Here is a 22,485-nt window from a genome sequence, read left to right as displayed (position 1 = left end):
TTTCCCCTTTTTTGAAGGTGGGAACTACATCAGCTCTTTTCCAGTCCTCTGGTATTTCCTCAGTGCTCCAGGATCTTTGAAAAACATAGTTCAGTGGTTCTGAGATCACATCTGCCAGTTCCTTGAGAACCTTGGGGTGTAATCCATCTGGTCCTGATGATTTGAACTCGTCTATGCTGGACAGGTGCTCACTTACCATTTTCTTGCCTATCTTAACTTGTATTTCTATTCTGTTTTTTATGGCACTATTTTTGATAGGTTGGTCTGTTTTTTCCCTTTGTGTAAAGACAGATGCAAAAAATGAGTTAAATAGTTATGCTTTCTCCCTGTTGCTTGTCACCTTCTTGTCACTTTCCCCTACTAATGAACCAATCATTTCTTTCACTTTTTTCTTGTTTTTTACATGTTGAAAGAAGCTTTTTTTGTTATTTTTGACTTTGGTTGTAAGCCTTAGTTCATTTTGAGACTTAGCTTTTCTCACTTCATCTTTGCAGGCTCGGGCTATTTGCTGATATTCTGACTTAGTTATGTGCCCCTCTTTCCGCTTTCTATACTTGTCCTTTTTATCTTTCAATTTATCAGAGAGTTCTTTATGAAGCCATGCTGGTTTCTTTTGAGAGCTGTTATTTTTCTTCTTTGTTGGTATTGTGCTAGACTGGGCTTTTATTATCTCACTTTTCAAAATTTCCCAAGCTTCTTGAGTTGTTTTCCCCTTGAGGATTCTCATCCATGGAATCCTTCCCAAGCCTCTTTAAGTTTATTTAAATTAGCTCTCTTAAAGTCCAAGAGTCTTAATTTGACTGTGTTCTATTGTTTGTGCTTCCATAATGTTGAATTCCAATATTGCATGATCACTTCCTCCCAAGGTTCCTGTGGCTTCAACACCTTCTATCATTTCATCTTTGTTAGTGAGAATTAGATCCAAAATGGCTAATTCCCTTGTTCCCTTCTCTGCTTTTTGGGAGACAAAGTTTTCTGCTAGGTTTGTCAGGAATCTGTTTGATCTTCCACTTGGTGCAGAGTTTATCTCCCAGTTGATGTCAGGATAGTTAAAGTCCCCCATTACTATTGTGATGCGCTTCTTACATACCTTAGTTAGCTGACTAGCAAAAAGTTCATCTATTTCCTCTGTTTGGTTGGGTGGCCTATAGTATACACCTATGGCAATGTCATTTTCCCCCTTTTATGTTGACCCAAATGCATTCAAGACAGTTTTCATCATTGTTGTGCTCTATTTATGTAGAGATGTAATTATTTCTTATGTAGAGAGCACCTCCTCTTTTATTTGGTCTGTTTCTTTTAAATAATTTAAATACCTCTAGCTGTGTGTTCCATTTGTGGGTTTCATCCCACCATGTTTCCGTAATGGCAACAATATTATATCTGCCCTCATTAACCTGAATTTCTAGTTCACCCTGTTTGCTGTTCGTACTCTGTGCATTGGTGTATAGACATTTGAATCCTTTATGACTGACCCTGTGTTTACTTTCTACATAACTTGTATGGTGCCTGAGTTCCCCTATTGTCTTACCACCTATTTGGTTAGTTCACTTTGTGGGGCACTCGCTATTAAAAGCTTGATTTTGCTTAACAACAAGGTTGATATTCTTGTGCACACACACATCTATGTTACATGCACTGATAGCCCTATAGATTGCCAGGGACAGGGATGTACTGTATCAATTAACTCACTGTCCCCACTTATTTAGTTTAAATATTCCTCCAGAAAATCTGTGAATTTATAGCCGAGTAACTCAGTCCTTTTCTTTGATGGATGTAAACCATCTCTTTGTACATTTTTTCATTGGACCAGCTACTGACATCGTAACTAATATATCCAAAGCCTTCCCCTTTACACTACTCCTTTAGCCACATATTGAATTGTGCTATATGTTGGCCTTTTCCATTTTCCTCCTTATACACTGGTAAAACCTCTGAAAAAGTAAGTTTACAGCCTATTCTGCTAAGTTCCTGCCCCAAGCTCTCGAAATCATTCTGCACAGAGAGTACAGCTTTTTGGGACAGATCGTTAGTGCCAAGATGTACAATAGCCTCCATATCACAGTCCTTGCTGGCATTCTTGATTATTTTAGAAATACTCTTCTTGTCCCTACTGGCAGTAGCACCTGGAAGACACATGACCTCTTTCTAAACCTCTGTGTCCTTTCCTAAATTAACATCCCACCAACCAGAAGGTGGCTTCTCTTTTTGAAAGCCTTTCTGTTCTTGCATGACTGATGTGTAATATTTGATTTGCACTTCTCCCTGTCAAAAACAAGTTCTTCATCTCAGACCATGATCCCCTACTTATTTGAGTTATCATCACAAATACCTTTACCTGTCTCCTTAACATCCCTATTAAGGTCAGCAAGGGCACTGTATCTGTTGTGCAGGGGCACAGCAAAAGCTTTGTGTTTATGGTTCACAGCTCTCACCTTGCCAGATCCCACGGATGTCCACACTGCCCTTCTCCTGCAGGATTTTTGTAGTAGAGGAGGCTGATAGCGCGGAGGCTCAATAGAGTAGAAGGGCTGAACTGGACACCTAATTTCTGCCTAAAGAGCACAGATTACAGACCCTAGATGAATAATCTGTCCTTGTAGACTAGTAATTTGTTTACAGATAGTACAGTTTCCAAGTTTGAAAAGGGTACTGCGAAAGACAGCTGCAAAACAAGTGTTGCACTGAACTTAGCCAGACATTCTTAGATACTGTATTTTCCGGCGTATAAGACGACCCGGCGTATAAGACGACCCCCTACTTTTAAGAAGTTTTTCAAGGTTTTTTGTCTTATACGCCGGAAAATACTTACATGCCCTGCCCTCCCTGTCCGTCGCAGAGGAGGCGAAGGCCCAACTGGCCCCGCCGGCCCTCCCGCTGCTCCCGCGCTTCTGCCGGCCCCCGAGGTGCAGCATTTCCTGGGCGGCAGGCAGCACCGGAGGGCAGCCGCCACCCCGCCACGGCTGGCGCCCCTCCTGCTTCCCCCCCAGGCCTTGAACTTCTCCCAATCGGCGCAGGGCGGGGCAGCTCCGCCTGCAGCCTCTTTTTCATGTGCCGCTTCCCTCTCACCGTCGGCCGAGGCGCGCTCGGCCCAGGCTCCCGGTCCCTCTTCCCGGCCGGCTTCCCGCCCTGCCCCTCATGGAGCTGGACTGGGCGTGCAGCCTCTTGGTGTGGCTGCTTTTCCTGGGCAGCCTGGCGGTGTGGCTCCTGCGCTCGGACCTGTTGCTGAGCTGGCGGCTGCTGCTGCGCGTGGGGCTGCTGGCCGTCCTGCAGGTGCTGGGCCGTCCTGCCGCTGCTCCTCAGTGCCGCGCTCACAGCGGCTGCCTGCTGGCTCGTCTCGGCCAGCACCGCCCGGCGGAAGCACAGCATCGGACGGGAGCAGGACTTCCCTGCCGGCTCCCGTCCGACGCTCTTCCCTCTTGAGGCAGCTGCTGCCTCAAGAGGGAAGAGCGTCGGACGGGAGCCGGCTCTTCCCTCTTGAGGCAGCAGCTGCCTCAAGAGGGAAGAGCATCGGACGGGAGCCGGCAGGGAAGTCCTGTACATGCGCGCGCGCGCAGGACTTCCCTGGCGGCTCCCGTCCGATGCTCTTCCCTCTTGAGGCAGCATCCCCGAGGACTCCTTAGGAGCCGGGGAGCGATGCTGCCTCAAGAGGGAAGAGCGTCGGGCGGGAGCCGGCAGGGCAGTCCTGCACACGCGCGCACTCCCCAGCTTCTAAGGAGCAGCCAGGGAGTGCGCGCGTGCGCAGGACTGCCCTGCCGGCTCCCGCCAGACACCACCCACTGATTTTCCGGCGTATAAGACGACTGGGCATATAAGACGACCCCCCCAACATTTGAGGTGATTTTCATGGGTTAAAAAGTCGTCTTATACGCCGGAAAATACGGTACAAGGAATCTCAGACACACTTACCCTGAATGTACCACTGCTGTTTTGATTTTTATGGACACTACTTTTCTGCTCCCCCCTCCAGAAACCTACAGATTGTAGCACTTCCCAACAAGCTCTGGGCAGTTTAAATGCAGTTTAAGTGCAATGGAGATCCAATCAGATCCAATCAGCAGGGTCTCAGCCACTCCTCTGCTCCCCCCTCCACAAATTTACAGATTGTAGCACTTCCCAGCAAGCTCTGGGCAGTTTAAATGCAATGAAGATCCAATTGGATCCAATCGGCAGGATCTCAGCCACTCTTCTGCTCCCCACTCCACAAACTTACAGATTGTAGCACTTCCCAGCAAGCTCTGGGAAGTTTAAGTGCAGTTTAAATGCAATGGAGATCCAATCAGATCCAATCAGCAGGGTCTCACTCCTCTGCTCCCACCTCCACAAACTTACAGATTGTAGCATTTCCCAGCAAGCTCTGGGCAGTTTAAGTGCAATGGCTATCTCCAGATGTTTGGAGTACAGGCACAATAGACCTACATTTTTCACATGTTATCTTTTTAAAAACGAAATGTGGGTGTCCTGATCCTAGTTGAAATTATTACTATGTGTCAGAATAGCCATCTTCTATGAAGAAAATGAATCATCCTCCAGTTGCTTCATTTCTCAAATGTCCCCCTATACATCAAGCTTCAGTTCTGAGGCAAGAAGGGTAGCTCGGTGAAGCAAAAATAGAGCAGCTTGGAAAGGTTGTAGACAAGATGGTACTTATTTTAGCTGCAATTTCATACATTTTGTGTATAAGAAATTGTATGCCCAGTCAGCATATACCTGTTGTAGGTTTTTTTTCCTGTTTAGGACACAAAATGTGCATGTTTATTTTTAATCTCTCTCTCTCTCTCTCTCTCTCTCTCTCTCTCTCTCTCTCTCTCTCTCTCTCTCTCTCTCTCTCTCTCTCTCTCTCTCTCTCTCTCTCTCTCTCTCTCTCCCTCTCCCCCCCTCTCTCTCTGTATGTGTGTATGTGTGTGTGTGTGTGTTTATACCCGTGTCCCTGTGTTTAAAAGCCATTTTGCTTTATATTCTCTGCTCACTTGGATGTAACATCCAACATGCTTGACCAAAACCAAATAAGTCACATGACATACAGTGCCATCCATAAAGCAAATCTGGGCCTTGTATTTTTCCAGTGTGTTGTAAATTCCAGAAATAGTAGTGAAGTATTATTTACCAGATAACCTATTCCACAGTAGAATAAAACCCAATCAGTTCAGCTGTTGGTTGCTCATTCTCTTTCAGGTTACTTTGATGACCCCATTTATCCCTTTAATACATAAACAGATTAAAAGCTAAATATGTTAAGAGGTGCTTTTTGTGACAATACTTGATTATGTAGAGTGAATGTGAGTTCTGAATTATAATAGAACATTAAGACAGAAAAATAAGCTTTTCTATTAAAATTATGAACATAAATGCAATTTATCTTGAATAACTTGAAGTCTAGGTAGTTTCTTCTTTTAATAAGTGGTGTAATTTGCTTGTGCAATCAATTATGTTTTCAGGAAAAGAGGAATGAATAATTAGAGAATATTTAAAAGCAAAGTTCTCTTTGAGTTGATTACTTACATGGATACCTTTTTTTTAGCAGGGGGCATGATGTAGAAATAATTTGTCATTGCCATCTTTCAGGATATTTTTGGCTTTTGTTTTTAACTAATTATAGTTCTATATGCTGTAAAGAAAGTAGAAAGATTTTGACTGTGTGATGCAGAATACCGTAGGCTTTTAATTCTGTGGGCTCTAGATTCAGTCCCCAGAATCTTCAGGATATATTGGAAAAATATCTCCTTGGATCACTGCATATTTGCTGGGCTCTGTGTCAATAAAAGTGAATCTAATGGTTTAGTGATTAGGCTTTTGGTAATATAGCTTCCTTTGTTCCCTTATGCTTATTCTTTTCTAGGAACATGGATTAGTGCAATTTATCAAGCCAATCTTTGAGGCTTATTCATTGAACGAATGGCTTAGTGTGATGTCTGAATCCAGCCATTTTGAAAACTTTTAAAAATGTTACTTCTTTGACAATATATCATAAAAATAATAAAGTGAACACTTAATTTATTCAAACTTGATACCATGGGCTTCTGTGTACAATAGATGAAATTTCTGCAGCAATTTACATCATTTGGTTATGATATTATTACATTAATATTGCAAATGAAGTAATGATATCATCATAAACTATGCAATTCCCTTCCATGCAATTGATCCATTCAGACAAGGAATTGCTTGTATGTTGTTTTCACAAGACAAATCCCCCATTTTAAGGGAGTTGAAGCGAGCATATGAGTACATTATAATGTGACAAAATAAAGCATGCATTATGTAATGGTTCTTGATAAGGAAATTTCCCTTGTTTTCACATTTTGATAGCTTTCCAAGTCAGCTCAGTTAAATGTTCAAATCACTGAAAGTGATGCAATTATATATGAATCCTATTCAGTCTAATTTCAGGGACCTTTCACCAGAGAGCTGATTTAAACATTTCCATCAATCTCTCAGTGGATTGAGACATATTTAGTAAAGCTTTATATTACGCCAGTATGCAGGTCTTCCTGGATTAGAGTTATGTGAGAAGAAGAAATGGGTACAGTGAGAAAAGCATTCTTTAAAGAAAAAATGGTTTAAAAATAACTCCCAATCAATTTAATGATACGTCATGCAGATGGGTTGCACCTCAGAGGGGGTTACTTCTAGTAAGGAAATGGTGAACTCACATTTATTTATTTATTTATTTATTTATTTATTTATTTATTTATTTTATTACATTTATATACCGCCCTTTCCCGAAGGACTCAGGGTGGTTTACAAGGTAAATAAAAACCAAGATACAAAAGTTAAAAACAAGTTTTTAAAAAATTACATTTGTCCCTGTATAAATAAAACCCCAGTTAAAATAAGATTAATCCTCAGCCTGGGCCAGAGAGCTCGAAGAGCCAGGTCTTCAGGTCCCAGCAGAATGAACGGAGGTCGGGGGCAGTCCTCAGCTCCACTGGCAGCTGGTTCCAAAGGGCAGGCGCCCCCACTGAGAAGGCCCTATCCCTGGGTGTCGTCCGCCGGCAATCTCTTACCGGTGGCACCCTGAGAAGACCCTCCCTGTGGGAGCGCACTGGACGAAGGGAACTTGATGCCGGCAGCAGGTGTTCCCTCAGATATCCCGGACCCAAGCCATGTAGGTCTTTATAGGTCATCACCAGCACCTTGAATCTCACCCGGAGGGCAACCGGAAGCCAATGCAGCTCGCAGAGTAGAGGTGTTACATGGGAGTATCAGGAGACCCCCATCACAACTCGTGCGGCCGCATTTTGCACCAGCTGAAGCCTCCGAGTGGTCCTCAAGGGCAGCCCCATGTAGAGAGTGTTGCAGTAGTCTAAGCGGGAGGTCACGAGCGCATGAGTGACTGTCCCGTGGATAGCGGAGATATTGCAGCTGAAACAGCAACTGGATCTTGGATCCATATCACTGAAATCCTTCTGGACAGAGATCTTTATATCATCCATACATATGATGGAGAGATATTTTTGTGGGTAGATGGCAAAAACGTACTTTTTGTTCTTGCAAATTGTTGGGACTTGCAGGATTCCACCAAGCTTATAGCCATCAATGTAGCCTTTTTTGGACTCCGGGTTTGACTGAACCTCACCTTTCTATTGAGGGAAGTCAGCTCCCCAGAAAAGGAAATATTAAAAGGGCAGGAAAATATATTTCCTAAAAAGATATTGTAGAACCAGGAAAGCTCGCCCAGTTTTCTTAATAATCTCAGGTCTCCTTCCCCCAAGCAGAAAACCAGTTCTATAGAAATACAAATGTAAGCCATCCAGAAGGTTGAAGCTAGAAGCTTAGGAAGACAAAGCCTTAACATCTACATACTCCAGCCCCAGAAAAGCAGGATATGACCTTTGGACATAATAGGATTGACCTACAACTATCAAGAATACCAGAAAGGCACACCTAGACTCAGGTCAGGATATGTGACACAGGAAATACAAAGCCTGAAACAGGAAATAACCAAACAATAGAGTCCAGGGAGTATAAAAACCCACTCCCCACATATGCTCAGTCCTTTTTCTGCTGGATCCATCTTTCTGTCTGGCTTTCCTCTGCAATAAACTGTAACCTTCTTCCTAAAGCAGTCGCCATGTTGTTTATCCCTGGCTTGGATGGAACCATGATAAAGACTTTTCTTTTCTTCCAACACTATTATTTTGGAGATATATATATATATATATATATATATATATATATATATATATATATATATATATATGTGTGTGTGTGTGTGTGTGTGTGTGTGTGTGTGTTTGTGTGTGTGTGTGTGTGTGTCTATGTATATGTGTGTGTGTGTGTGTGTATATATATATATATATATATATATATATATATATATATATATATATATATATATATATATATACACATACACACACATACACACACATACTGTATATATATATACACTTAAAAGGCTCATTACAACTTCATTTGACCTTGGTTTAAAATGGTATTTTCTATGCAGCTGTTTACATTGGACTCTTGGGTGTACCTATGATAAAATCTATACTCAGTGAAGATGTGCTTTCTATAGAATGTTAGTCTTCTTAATATTTCATTATGTATAATAACAGAAATGATTACTATTCATAGAATAAAACCAACTCCCTATCTCCTGGCATTGATTATTTTGAATATATTTTATTATCCCAAGCCAGATTAATTTATCTTGTGGTAATAAAACAATGTCAAGGAGGGATAAGGAAAAAGTGCATTTGTTTCTTCTTGATTATATCATGCAACTTTTACAATTCTAATGGGACTCTTTTTTAATCCCAGCACTGAGAAGAACAAAAATAGATGAAGATTGCAAAATCAGTTCTTTTGTTTTAGTACTATGTTTTTTTCTCAGGCTTTTATTTTTCCAATGGAAAAGGTCTGTACTATGTAAGCATTTCCACTTAGATCCCTGAACTATTTTTTTTTTGTTAAGTTCAACATGTTTGTTGGTTGTGGGGAAAAAAGCCAATAACCTTATGAAAGATTAAGCTGTAAATTAAACTGCTAAAATATGGCATAACTTTTCATTGCCCGGGAATCAAGCATAACATTGAAAGTTGACTTCTGTATGCCTTTTGCCATGAAAAATGCAGTGTGTTCAATGAATTGCATTCTAAATTGTTGCCAAACTATACAGAATACTTCAGGATTTGTTTCTTCAGTAAAATCAATTTGTGGGAACCAAGTAGAGGAAGCAAAAATTAAGGAGAATGACAATGGCAGCAGATCAATGTCAAGACAGAATAAGATAAAAGGAAATGGGTTTACTTCATATTGCCCTAGTATGCAGTGGCAATTTCCTCTTACTTTCCTTTTGCAATATTAATGGAAGTGGATAATGGCTGGTATATAACAGAAGGTCAAGTCAGTACTCTAAAGAAGGCTTAAAAACTGAAACATTTCCTTTGAATTAATCTGACTCCTTGTCACTATATGGCCATATTCACGTTACTTTATTGCCAATGGTATGGAAGTGGTTTGCCAGTGCTGTCTTCCAACAATTTTTTTCCCCAGTCTAATCAAGAATCCTAGGGTTTCCAAAAGTTAATTAGGGCCACTTCTATTTAGTTTTTGGAAATTATTCCTGGTCAAATAGATGCTGCCCCATTGTCAGCCTTGTTAGATAGTTCAGACAGGAAGCATGCCGAGATAAACCAATTCTACTTTATTATAAGATCGTATTAATAGAATCTTGCAAGTCTGAAAGTACATTTCAACCCTGTTGCTTTCATAGATCAAGAAACTAGGGATGGGATCTTCTGAGATGTTCGCCAGGTTTACATTCCTTCTGCAGGCTAAACTACCTCTTATCTGACCATTCCCACAGGATGTGGTTATTTCCCCTGCCTCACAAAGTAATTCTCATGTACGACGACACTCAAAAAAGATTGCAAAGGATTGCTCACTATCTCATAGATCACAGGTCGGCAGCCTGCGGCTCCAGAGCCACATGCGACTCTTTCAGCCATCTCCTGCGGCTCCCAGTCCTCCTCTGTCACCATGTGCAGTCCAGAAAAAAAAATGGGACTAAAAAAGTTCAACCAATCAATTCAAACTTGTCACAGAAAAAGAAATTTGAAGTTTGAATTGATTGGTTGAAGTTCTTTGGTTTGTGGGGCTGCCCACACACGTCTTTACTTCTTCAGACTGCACGTGGCAGCAGCAGAGGAAGAGACGGGAGGACTGCTGGAAAGGTGAGTGGGTCAGTCAGATGGGGCGTGCTGGGGTGGTGGTGGTGGTGTTTCTGAGCAGTATATGGAGTCTCGGGCACTACCAGACCCCCTCCTTCTTTTCCCTCTTCTCTCTCTCTCTCTCTCTCTCTCTCTCTCTCTGTGTGTGTGTGTGTGTGTGTGTGTGTGTGTGTGTGTGAGAGAGAGAGAGAGAGAGAGAGAGAGAGAGAGAGAATTTTATTTTAATAAGTAGAAATAAGGAATAAAGACATAGATAACAATAAATATATTGTATCTATACATGGAAATCTACAACCATTTTGTTGGCATGGCCAAAATACCAGAAATGTAAGTTGCTATAGCTATACAGTATATTTTTCAAAGATCAGAGGAACTTAGAAGGATGTGAAAAGGAAGAAGGTGGAAAAATGGGGGAGGCAATAAAAAGTTCTCTTTCGTGATCAGTATCTAACTTCAAAACTGGAAATTGTCTAGGATTTCGAAAAGACAACTACATGGTAATGTAATAATTGAACTTGAACTCCAGAAGCTAAAGTACTTAAACTTCACGTGGATGGCATTAATGGTACAGTACTTTAGGAATTGTAGTTATATGAACTATAAGAAGCCACCTTAGATGTTTAGTGGGGTTTTAGGAGTTGATTTAGTATGAAGAAAAACAATAAAACAAAAGATGAAATGACAGCTGTGTTTTGACCAAAGTTTGTGGTCTGAGACCTGATTGTACTTTAGAAAATAGTGCATGCTTTGATTCTGACCAAGACAATTTCTGTGCTAGTGACTCTTCAAGACATCTTCCAGCCATCTGTGAAAAGTAAAGTCTTGTCCGTATGACTATTATTTTCTCCAAAAAGTGATGTATGTGGAAATGATAAACATACGAAGTTCCTGATTTTAAATCGGGGCACAATCCAAGACAAGACACATGCTTCCCATTGAATGGAATGGGTGAAAAATCCTATGCTGCACTTTTTTAGAGGTTGGGGGTCTTCTTTCATGGAATAATATGGTGCAGCATGGAAAGTAAAGTTACAAACTGCTAGAGAAAGACGAATAGGCAAAATCCACCTCTTTACCCAGTCTACTAGCAGAAACCCAGTCTACTAAGTCAGAGACCCAGAAAGTCCATTTCCATTTGCAGTTCAGTGTCTATGTTTATGGTTTATTTATTTATTATTTTATTTTAATTCCATTTATATCCCGCCCTTCTCCGAAGACTCAGGGCGGCTTACAAGCTTAGCAGTAGCCTTCATTCTATGTATATGCCTGCTTATTAGGGCTTTCACACACACCCCAAGCGGCATTATTACAAAGTCAGCTTAATTGCCCCCAACAATCTGGGTCCTCATTTTACCTACCTCGGAAGGATGGAAGGCTGAGTCAACCTTGAGCCTGGTGGGACTCGAACCTGCACTAATTGCAGGCAGCTGGTGTTACTTAAGGAGGCATTAGCCCACTGCTCCACCAAGGCTCTTGGTCTTGTGGGAAAGAAACTTTGTAAATGCCTGGAGCACTGTGGATACCATCAGCTTAACCCATGCAAGGCCAATGCCCAACCAGTTTCTGGCTGTGTTTTTCCACTGTGTTGTCCCACAGTGGCTAGATGCCTCTATATTTCTGTGCCATTCAGACAGAAGATGAACACAAGAAGGACTCAAGAAATGCATCAGTGCCATTGCCCAGGGCAAGATGAAACGGGCTGCTTCTCATGAGCAAGAGGTGGCAAGCCAGCATTCTCTTTATCCTATTTGATTTGCCATCTGCAGTGTCTGAGGAGGTAGAGACAGTCAGGGAAAACAGGAATTATTTGAGAGTATGAGGAAGCAAGGAGAGAAAAGGGACGGAGTTAGCCCCATATATGTGGACTTTAGACAAGGTCTCTACAGGGTAGAGTTGATATATGTGGGTTAAAAAGATAGGTTGTCCAATGGATAGATAAATGGCCAAAGTACGGAAGCGGAGAGTACAAATAAATAGATATAATACTTCAAGAAGTAAGAGGATTCTCTTGATAATGATTATAAATCATACAGATATTTTTTTTTCCATTTTTTTCTTTGTGTACATGAAGTAAAAAGAATTGCTACAGCAGTTTTTTTTAGAAATATAGAAGAATATGGATCAGAAACACTGTACTTCTGCTGTTCATAAAAGGAAAAAGCAGCACAATGTGAAGCATAATGGAAAGGAATTTTAAGCAAATTTTTCAAAGCTTAAACTTTGAAAGATAAGTAAAAAGAGAAAATATTCCAATGTATCTCCAGTTACTTCTGAGAAAAGCACTGCATCTCTGGAAGGGCAAAACTCCCTCTTATTTAACAAGTGCTATTGCTCACACTTTGAACAGTAATAAACTGATTTTGAGAAGAAAAAATATTTTTCAGTTCAAATTTATTACAGCCAGGTACAAACAAAATATTGAATAAAAGAATATGTGTCTAAGTGAAAAAACAATAAACATAATATAGTTTAAAATTAATTAAGAAATTTGTTACTAAAAATCCAAGGAAAATATTACTTATAAGAAGTTCATTATCCTAAGTAATGGTACAGCGTATCATACAAGTGACAGCACAGAACTGGGCAACTTGAGAGGTTATTTTCGAATCCTTGTCTGAGTAGTAACATTAAAAAGAAATTGCACTCCTTACTTGGAAATTTCTCCAAGACAGAATATATAAGGGTCTGTCTCAAGTCCTTATATATGGAGCAATATAATAACATATAGCCTAGAATGTCCATCACCACATGGACGCAACCAAAGATGCATAGGAGTACTCTTAAAATGTCTAAGAACGATTGCTAAGGCTGTAATGTCCAACCTGGCTAAAGTGAAGGCCTTATGAAATTTTAAAATTGGAATGGGTAATAAATATGTGGGGAGCAAATGATAAATAATGGGGTGTGACATCTTACTTAGACTTGTTTGAAAATTTATCTCAGAATTGTAGCTTAAGAGCAGTCCTAGCATTATCAAAGGTTAACATGCACAAACTTTCCATAAAGCCCAGCAATTGAATTTTAACTATAGTTTTTTTAAAGCCATGATGATTTACAGTGATTCCTAAATACTTATAGGGAATCTGAAAATATTTAATCCCTAGTGATACTTGCTTCCAAGGAAACTGGTATTTCCCTTTATAACAAACATGTTCTGTTCTTAAACTGTTAATTATAATGATAAATTTCCTGATCCCTTATCTCTTTTGAACTTCTTGTTGTCCATGTCCCTTTTGAATTATGTTTAGTCACCAGGCAGAACAGGGATTTTTTCCCCAACAGTTTTTTTCTTTGCAGTTCTAAGTGGGATTATGTCCAGTTTTGAACTCAGACTTTATTTTGCTATATTCTTTACTTTACTTTACTTTATGCTTTGCTTTGCCTTGCCTTGCCTTGCCTTGCTTTACTTTTCAAATTTAGATACCACCTCTCTATCCAAGTGAAATATTTATTGCTGAGATTCTGTTAGGTTAAAAAGAGTAAAAAGCATCCTTGAAGTAGTTTTCAAGATTAATAATAAGATAATCTTTATTTTCAAAATAAGAGATGTGGCATGCAAAGGGATGGGGATTTAAAGGGGTGGTCTTATTTTATTGACAAGCTGTACTGAACATTCTAGGTTCAGATTCCTGGTTCAGGACATGGTGTGATTCAGTGAACATTCAGGCAATCTGGCTGTTAAAGAATGTTGGAGGTTGCATGGCTCCTTTTCCACGGTAAATCCTGGAGTCTCAGCGTTAGGCACAACTACTATGCGAAATGATTTTGTGCCCTAGTTTAGTAGAATGGTATTTGTTGTATGTTGCTTGTGTAACTGTAGAAACTTTTAGGACAGAATGTTAGGACAGTAGTAGATCTATTTGGTTCTGCTAACTGTGACCCTTCCACATATTATAAGAAATATGCCTTTAGACTTAGTAGATCAGTGGATAGCTAATAGAATTTTACATTTGTTGCAGCTTTATGTTCCTACAGATGGCAGCATCCAGTGCCTATGCTATTTGGGGGCAATTTATGTAGCTTCCTTTTGTAATAAAGACAATCCAGTAGAAAAATATTTGACTCCAGTGAAAAAGTGTCTAGGGCAAACTTTAAAAGACACTGATTTTAAATTCTACCGTCATTGATGTCCTTGCTTATTTAGTTTAATAACAACTTCTATCCATATGTCCATTTTTATTCATTCTAATAATATTGCAATGTGAGATTGCTGATGCACTTTTGAAGCATTGGAAACTGGTGTGGACCTTGAGGAAAAATGAAATGCTTTATTGGCTATGCAAACTGTTGAGCAGAGGTTCAGTCACCTCTGAGCTAAATGTCTTAAATTAAAAGCTGTCGGTGAACTCCAGACAGGATTGGAAGTGAGAACAGAGCTGCTTCAGTATATATAATGAACAGAAGCACATAGTTTTTATGATAGAATATTATCCAGCAAACCAAATTTAAATTGAACATTACTTTATGCAAAAGTCTGAACACAATTGGTGTTTAAATCACAGCTTGTAGAAAGATTCAGATAAATATGAACTGATGACCTTTTAACATATTATGACATGAAATGCACTCATGATTCCAAGTAATTAATTTTCCACTGTGACACATTTTCTCCTCAAGCATTTTTTCACAAAATATGCATTCAAAACCATTAGATATTTTTAGTGACTTTCCCTGATTATACTGTATCAAACAGAACAAAATAGAGGCTACACTGCATTCTCCTTAAGGTCAATTAGTTGGTGTAATGGAAAAGAGAAGGTCAGCACGTAAATTAGCCGACAAATCTCCCATGTTTCATAAATGTTTGAAAATGGATAAAAAAATAAGCTCAAACACAGAGCAATGTTAATGATTGAAGTGATGCTGCATACTGGATCCCCATAAAGAATGTATGAAAAATGGACATTATTTTTTAGTTGAGAGCTTATTAATTTTTAATCATTAACCAGTTTGGTGTAGTGGTTATGGTGCTGGCCTAAAAATCAGGAGACTGTAAGTTCTAATTCCTCCAAAGCTGTCTAGGTGTCTTTAGCCAATCATTTACCCAGTCACCACGATGTAAAAAAGATGTTGAGACTCTAGAAAGGGTACAAAGAAGAGCAACAAAGATGATTGGGTGACTGGAGGCTAAAACATATAGGTAACCGTTGCTGGAATTGGGTATGTCTAGTTTAACGAAGAGAAGGGTGAGGGGTGACATGATAGCAGTGTTCCAATATCTCAGGGGCTGCCACAAAGAAGAGGGAGTCAAGCTATTCTCCAAAGCGCCTGAGGGCAGGACAAGAAGCAATGGATGGAAACTAGTCAAGGAGAGAAGCAACCTAGAACTAAGGAGAAATTTCCTGACAGTTAGAACAATTAACCAGTGGAAGAACCTGTCTCCAGAAGTGGTGAATGCTCCAACACTGGAAGTTTTTAAAAAGAGACTGGACAGCCATTTGTCTGAAATGGTATAGGGTTTCCTGCCTGAGCAGGGGGTTGGACTAGATGACCTCCAAGGTGCCTTCTAACTTCTTCTTCTTCTTCTTCTTCTTCTTCTTCTTCTTCTTATTATTATTATTATTATTATTATTATTATTATTATTATTATTATTATTATTATTATTTTCTCAGCCCAACTTACCTCACTTGGTTGTTATTGTGGGGAAAGTAGGAAGAAGAAACATGTTAATTGTGTTCATTGCCTTAAGTTACTTATAAGGTAATAGAGGGAAGATAACAATCTAATGAATAAATAAACTTATGACATTTTCATATAATTATTTTGTATTAATGTACATTAGTAGACTTATAGGAAAATCTTTAAATTTTACAGATCCTAATGCAAAGTTGAATTATATACCATAGTTTTGGAATTTGATTATCAGGAATTAATAATCCATGAGGGTCGCTAAAATCATACTAAGAAATTGCAAAAGCGATATTATTCCAAAAGTCAAAGGATGATTGCTAGAAATGTTTTGGGAAAATCAATATTTTTCTCCTAAGAAAAAGAGTACCATCCAGTCAGAGCTGAAGAAGCTTCTTGGATGAGAAGCGAAACGTCTTCAAAGAAAAAACAAGAAAGTCCAGTTGCCTTGTGGGAAAAAAAAAACATCTTTGGGAGAGCATCAGAAGATAAATGTGAGGTGGTTGGGACCCACTGACGTGAGTTTTTGGTCTGATCTTTGATTGACTTAGGTGGCTTTTTAAGACATTTGCAAGCATGTGGCTTTGTTAACAAAAAACTTTCTGAGTCATCTCTGAGTCCTTAAATTTTCAATGAATCACCAATATTTGATACATTTAAAACTTCAGTAGGGACAGGGCTCTCTGGGGAAGCTAAGGGTAACTCTCTGCACTTGATTCTACCTGCATAATGTATAGTCTGGATTGTAAGCACAAAACCTCAAAAACTTCATATTATGGATGGATTTATATTCTTCTTTTTTGTTAGCCTTTTTCCCCCTATCTTTTTTGCTATATAATTTATGGACAGTTGAAACTTGTTTTCTTCTGCTGACACCAACATAGCTTTGAAACAAAAGGACAACCATAATTCTTCACTATTTCTTAGCATAAAGAAAAGAGAATACACTGAACCAAAACATGAATGATTTTATAGCAGATAATTTATACAGATTTTTTTTTCTTCTATTCTTCTTTTCTTCTATGCTACCCACAATACGGTTGGTCAAAACCTGTACATTCTCTCCCTCTCCCTTTTCACTTGTTCTGCTTCTTAGGGATTATCCCAGAATGCTTCTTAAAGTGCCTTTAATCCTCCCTGAAGGGAATGTTAAGATAGCAGCTTTGAAAGATCTCAAGGGTAAGTATCTTGCATGGCAGATGTTGCGCTTTGGATTTACTTTCAGCTAATGGCATACAGCTAAGTATTCCACTAAAGACCATTTAGTGGAACCAGTAGAGCTCAGGCTTTATCTAGATAGACCTATTTGCAATGTGCTTTGTTTGCTGAATAATTCAAGGAGAGGCCCCCATCCTGATGTGATATCATTGGTTGCAGTCCTCTCAAAATAAAGAGTATGCAATCTTTTGATGTGCACGATTAGGGTATAAAATGGTGATTGGAATGCCCAAGAAACATGATGCATAAACTGCATATTATGCATCGGTCCTTCTTTTTTTACTTATTAATAAAGCAGAATATTTCTAGCTTAGGGTTGAAATCAGGGGTCCTTGGTGTTCTCTAAGCTTTGCTGTGTTCTTGCAGACATTTCATTACCCAAACTAGATAACTTCATTTTTCATTTTCATTTTTCATTTTATTATATTTGTATACCGCCCTTCTCCCGAAGGACTCAGGGCGGTGAACATATATAAAAATACTGAATACAAAAATTAAAAAGAATTAAATAGTAGCCCAGCAAAAACAATCAATGATAATGTAAAAATCCCCATTAAAACCCCAACATCCCCCATCAGGGCAGGCTGGCTTTTTCAAATAGATGGTTCTTCAGACCGCGTCGGAAGGAGCGAAGGTCAGGTGCCATCCAGAGCTCGACCGGCAACTAATTCCATAAAGCCGGAGCGCCCACAGAGAAGGCCCTCCCCCTGGGGGCCACCAGCCGACATTCTCTGACCAGAGGCACCCTGAGGAGGCCCTCTCTGTGGGAACGCACAGTGCCGGTAGGGATACACTATATTCTGATAGTTTGCCCTATCAGGGTTCATGGGAGTGGACTTGGTGGTTCTTTGGTTGAGCTATTTACGGTTAATTTGTTTGGCAGTTCCTGACTGGGGTATTGTTTACTTCTTGATTGTTGATTTGATTTTAATTTTGGTGTCAATTTATTCTTATCTGGGTGTTGATTGCAGGTGGGGAGGCCTTTTTGTTCCCTTTTTGGCTTGCTGATTGTCTCTTTAGCACAGTATGTAGCTGATTTTTTATGTCTATGTTTCTACTGATGGCTGATTTGCCAGGCTTCCGGGAATTCTCTAGTATTTTTGGACTTGGCTTGGTCTAGGATTGTCATGGTTTCCCAGTTGAAATAATGGTTAACTCTGTCCATACACTGTGAAATTAAAAGAGTTTGCAACATGTCTTCTGACCACTAGTTGGTGTTCATGGCTGCGTTCTGCTAGGCTTCTGCTTGTTTTTCCTATGTAGTGGTTGCTGCAGTTTTTACATGTATGTTGTAAATGATTCCTGTGTTTTTTTCTTCTGTGGCTGCTGAATCTTTTGGTTAACTTAGGATGTTTTGGAGGGCTTTAGTTGGTTTGTGTGCTACATTGATGCCATGTGGTTGTAATAGTCTATTGGTAGCTTCTGAAATGTTTTTGCTGTATGGCAGTGTTACCCTAAAGGTCTGGGAGAAAAATTAGATCTTGCTTGCCATAACCTTAGTGATCTCTATTAATTGGGATATTGATCTGATCAGATTCTGGTTTGCTGGCCCAGGAACAGGACTTGTTTTTCTCAACCGGTGCACCTAAATTTATCAGCTATGTTTGCTACTATTGACTATCAGATATTTTTGTCCTGGTTGTGATGTGTGGTTGTCAGTGGTACAGCTTTCTCCCAGTTCTCCCTCTTTTCTGCATTCTCATTCATTTTCTGCTTTCCTTAACAACTCTGTTTCGTGTAGGTTTCCCTTCACGGTTAGTGCGTCCCAAAGTTCAATCTTGAGGAGTGTTCTGTATATATGCTTTATTCTTTTACTTTGAGTGATTTAATCACTAGCCTTCCACAAATTGTATCTTTCTGTTCTTTCTTAATTTGAGGAAAACCAGCAGATATTGAATTTTTGAGGATAGAAAGCTTTTGTGACATAACATGGATATTTTAAACGTCTCTAAAGGATAATGCATCCACTTTGCCCCAAAATATTGAGATTTTTTCCCCCTTGTTCTACCTATTCAGGAGGGGAAACCTTTTTAGTCCCCCAATCTAAAAGGATTGTAATCATTTAATGTCATTTAATGGATTCAAATAGCTTTTATAATTATATTTCTTCATAGCTAGCATTTCACATAAAGATTTTAAAGAATCAAAATACAAATAGAATAGAGTAGAGTAGAGTAGAGTAGAGTAGAATAGAATAGAATAGAATAGAATAGAATAGAATAGAATAGAATAGAATAGAATAGAATAGAATAGAATAGAATAGAATAGAATAGAATAGAATAGAATAGCAGAGTTCAAAGAGACCTTGGAGGTCTTCTAGTCCAACCCCCTACTTAGGCAGGAAACCCTATACCAGACATGTTAAACTTGTGACATCATGTGACATAACACAATGTACTGGGACAGTTTTGCTATTGCCGGCAATGGGGTGTGCGTGGCTTCCGGATGACTCCTCTGCCCTATACCATTTCAGACAAATGGTTGTCTACTCTCTTCTTAAAAACTTCCAGTATTGGAGCATTCACAACTTTTGGAGGCAGGTTGTTCCACTGATTAATTGTTCTGTTCAGGAAATTTCTCCTTAGTTCTAGGTTGCTTCTCTTCTTGATTAGTTTCCATCCATCTCTCATTTTACTTCTTATATAATTCACAACAGTACTGAGGTCAAGATGCTGACAATGACATATAAAGTTTTAAATGATTTGGGATTTGAATATCTGAAGAAATATGTTTCCCTATTCTGTTTACTTTAGTACAAGAATATATTGCCACTGTAAAATAAATCAAGTTCATTGGGTCTTTTCTTGGTTGCCCTTAAGATGTTAAGCAGAGTCAGGCTTCTGGTTTGTGCTCGTGGTGCTACGGATGTACGCGGAGAGCTCTCCTTCCCACCACCCAGTTTTCCTCCATTGGAAGACCCTGAAAAGGGTCAAAAGTCACCCTGGAGGGGTGACAACTGTGAGGAGGCCCTCTGTTTGATCTGGAGCTGCTCCTCTGGACCAACAAAGAAAAGATTGGCTATCAACATGGCCAATCATCAAGCCGTACCAGCTGAAAGCCAAAAGCACTAACAAGCACAAAGAAAGCAATGTTGAGGAACTGGGTGAGACCCTTCCTTTCTTATTCCCCCAACTACTTTCTTGTAGGAGTATTTTGAAAATTTCTCCCCACCCCCCCTTTGGAATAGCAGCATCTGCCTACCTGGGGATTTAAAGCTTTGAAAAGAAAAGAAAAGAAAAATATAACTAAATTAAACAACTAAAAATTGGACTTGCACCTTTTGGATATTTGGGATCCCAAAAAGTTCCTATTTCTATGGGGACCTATTACCCTATCTACTTGTTAAGCTGGAAAAAAAGAGGAAAAATTTAAACTGGATAAAAGCTTAACTGGAGCTTGGAAAAGGATTTTATATGCTACTAAGGACATCTTGTGGCGAAGCCTGGAACAGCAAGGAAATGTACCTTTTACTGTGAGATCTAGCTACAGCCTAGCTGACCTTGGTGTTATCTAAAAAAGATAAGAATTTGAAACAGCTGGTGGAGAAAACACCTCCCAGGAATAATGGAGGTGGACATTCACTGATTTCTATTAAAAATAGCCTCCACTAAAGAACTATCTGTAAACATCTTAGAAATGGAGGAATACTATCCACAACTTAACTATAAACTTATACTTGAAACAATCCTTGAAATTACTGAGCAGATGAAATCCAGACTAAAAGACAAAGGTGCCACCCTAAATTTACAAAATGAAGCCCTGATTTCAGTTGACGAATCTACAATCCAAAAAGCAACAGAAGAGGAAGAAATTAATATCAAGATAGAGGACTTTAAAGAACAAGTACAATCTACTGAGAACCTTGATAGCCAAACCTTGATCTCAACTATAGAACCTGCAACCCAAAAAAACAACACAAACTGAAGAAAACAACACTAAGATGGAGGGTTCTAAAGACTTACAACTACAACATACTGAAAACTTAGACAACCATACAACAACTTCAACTCTGGACATGACTTCTCACCCAAGCCAGATGAAACTGGAAGAAGAAGACCAGACTGAACTGATGACAAAGATACTGATTCAAACACGGAGACTTGAACTATCAGAGCAACAATTTAATGATTTCAAAGGGGCCAGTTCCTTTGAAAAACTGACAACTGGATGGTCTCCCTTGATTCAAATAACATGAAGGGACATCCATCTGAGGATTTAAAGGTACTGGTATAGAAGCCTGCTTGGCACAAAAAGAAAGCAAGAGTTAGACTTAAAAAAACAAATGTTTTTTTTTTCTTTTTTTCCCTTTTTTATCTATAATGGAAGACTCTAAAATTTTACTTAATGTGTCAAGGGGAGACTTTAAAAGATATTATTTGATTTAATATTTAGGATTTAGACTTACAAGGGAAATTAAAATTAGCTATTAGAGTACAGTTTTGACTTATAATATGGAAATTGGATTGAGACAATAAAGGATACTTTATTAGTAAGTGATGAGGTACTAAGATGACAAATAGAATATATCTGTGAAATATATTTGTGAAATAAAATAAGAATGTATTTAACTAAGCAATATGTGTATTTTAGATATGATAACTATTATATAATGAAATAGGGGAAATTTGGGTTACCTGAAAGTTAAATACTATGGATCTTAAAGGCTAAATGAGCACTATAATTTAAAATTGGTAAAATCTTAAAAACAGGACAGGATAACTATAAGTAAAAATATATTGATAAATATCTTAACTGATTGTGTTATAACTAGAAATGTATTAACTTGATTGTGACATAGTAATAATAGGAAACAGAGAGGGAATTTTTAGATGATTTAACCTGAGATAGATACAAATGATTTTGTTACTGGACTATTGATTACCCAATCACCTAGTTGCTTTCTAAACATTTTGATATTTTGATGTAAAATTGGAAAATTATTAAAAATTATTAAAAATTATTATTATTATTATTATTATTATTATTATTATTATTATTATTATTATTATTATTATTTTAAAGAAGCAGAGTCAGATTTAGTAAGAACCTAGGAAATACCTAGGATATATTTTAGTTTGGGAAGTTGGAAAACACCCTAGAGAAGAAGGCAATGACAAATCACTTCATATTATACCAAAACTACACAAAAACAAATTAAGCTAGAGAGAAACTATATCTTTTCTCTAAATGTAGCAGGTCTTCCTTAAGGAAATGTGTAAGTGTAAACTCGATTGATATTTCAGCATCTGGTTAAATCTCAATGAACATTTATAAATTACTAGTAATCAATATTAAAAAGTTTAGTTGCTTTAATATTACTTCTGGTGGTTTTCTTTTTCATTAATATTTTATTTTTGGTTGATTTGTACTATTCCAAACAGTAAATCCAGCTGTAGAGATGGGGTGATATTTCTGTCTGCATGTTTGTAGAATACAAATGGCATAACCCTGAGATAACTC

At 38.7% G+C, this 22,485-nt stretch overlaps 1 protein-coding gene across 1 annotated transcript in view; it reads left to right on the top strand.

Annotated features, from left to right (window-relative positions):
- The first annotated feature begins 10,144 nt into the window (after positions 1–10,144).
- Positions 10,145–22,485, top strand: part of HS3ST5 (heparan sulfate-glucosamine 3-sulfotransferase 5) — a 159,338-nt gene continuing 146,997 nt past the window's right edge. The window contains exon 1 of the mRNA XM_083349802.1: positions 10,145–10,181. The gene's annotated coding sequence lies outside the window, so the exon portion shown is untranslated. The remainder of the gene's footprint in view (positions 10,182–22,485) is intronic.

Source organism: Vipera ursinii (genome assembly GCF_947247035.1).
Source record: "Vipera ursinii genome assembly, chromosome: 1".
Lineage (NCBI taxonomy): Eukaryota > Metazoa > Chordata > Lepidosauria > Squamata > Viperidae > Vipera > Vipera ursinii.
Note: the sequence above shows the minus strand (reverse complement) of the source record. Positions and strands in the feature narration are given on the sequence as shown.